Genomic DNA, 2,500 nt, shown 5'->3' on the forward strand with positions numbered 1-2,500 from the left:
ATTCTCACACACACAGACTCACACGCTCACACACACACACACACACTGACACACACACATTCTCACACACACTGAGACACACACACATTCTCACACACATGCACACACACATTCTCACAAACACACATTCTCACACACACAAACACACATTCTCACACACATACACTCACACACATTCTCTCACACACACACATTCTGTCTCTCACACACACAAACACACATTCTCACACAAACACACATTCTCACACACACACATTCTCACACACACACACAAACACTCATTCTCACACACACACAGACACACATTCTCACACACACACATTCTCACACACACAGACACACACGCTCACACACACACACATTCTCACACACACAGACACACACGCTCACACACACACATTCTCACACACACACACAAACACTCATTCTCACACACACACAGACACACATTCTCACACACACACAGACACACATTCTCACACACACACTCACACACACATTCACACGCACACACACATTCTCACAAGCACACACACACATTCTCACACACACTGAGACACACACACATTCTCACACACATACACACACACACAAACACACATTCTCACACACACACACATTCTGTCTCTCACACACACAAACACACATTCTCACACACACACATTCTCACACACACACAGACACACATTCTCACACACACACACACTCACACACACATTCACACACACACACATTCTCTCTCTCACACACACACTCACACTGACACACACACACATTCTCACACACACTGACACACACACACATTCTCATACCTACACATACAGAAACACACATTCTCACACACACACACACAAACACACATTCTCACACAAACACACATTCTCACACACACACAAAGACACACATTCTCACACACACACACTCACACACACATTCACACACACACACACATTCTCTCTCACACACACACACTCACACATAGACACACATTCACACACACACTCACACACACATTCACACACACACATTCTCACACACACACACACACAAACACACATTCTCACACACTCTCACACATTCCCACAAACACACACATTCTCTCACACACACACACACACATTCTCACACACTGAGACACACACACACACACATGCACACAAACACACATTCTCTCACACACACACACAGACACACATTCTCACACACACACACACACAGACACACTTACACACACGTTCACACACACATTCTCACACACACACACAGACACACTTACACACACATTCACACACACACATTCTCACACACACATTCACACACACACTGACACACACATTCACACACACACACACAAACACACATTCTCACACAAACACACATTCTCACACACACACATTCTCACACACACACGCAAACACACATTCTCACACACACAAACACACATTCTCACACACACATTCTCACACAAACACATTCTCACACACACACTGACACACATTCTCACACACACAGACACACATGCTCACACACACACACACTGATACACATTCTCTCTCTCACACACACACACACACACACACACAGACACACATTCTCTCTCACACACACACACACATTCTCTCACACACACACACACACTCACACATAGACACACATTCACACACACACATGGACACACATTCACACACACACACACATTCTCACACACACACACACAGTCACACACACACACACACACACACACACACGGACACACATTCTCTCTCTCTCACACACACACACACATTCTCATACACACACACACAAACACACATTCTCACACACACACATTCTCACACAAACACACATTCTCACACACACACACATTCTCACACACACAGACACACATGCTCACACACACACACAGATACACATTCTCACACACACACACACTGACACACATTCTCACACACACACAAACACACACATGTTCTCACACACACACTGACACACATTCTCACACACACACAAACACTGACACACAAACACATTCTCACACGCACTGAGACACACACACATTCTCACACACATACACACACACGTTCTCACACACACACATTCATTCTCACACACACGCACACACACACACACAGAGACACACATTCTCTCTCTCTCTCTCACACACACACACACACACACACACACACACACACACACACACACACAGACACACATTCACACACACACGGACACACATTCACACACACACACACACGCTCACACACACACACACTGACACACACACATTCTCACACACACTGACACACACACACATTCTCATACACACACACACACAAACACACACACTGACACACACACACACATTCTCACACACACACAAACACACATTCTCACACACACACATTGTCACACACACACACATTCTCACACCTACACATAAAAACACACATACTCACACACACACACACACACACACACACACATTCACACACACACACGC

This window comes from Stegostoma tigrinum, chromosome 42 (genome assembly GCF_030684315.1).
Source record: "Stegostoma tigrinum isolate sSteTig4 chromosome 42, sSteTig4.hap1, whole genome shotgun sequence".
NCBI classification, from domain to species: Eukaryota; Metazoa; Chordata; class Chondrichthyes; order Orectolobiformes; family Stegostomatidae; genus Stegostoma; species Stegostoma tigrinum.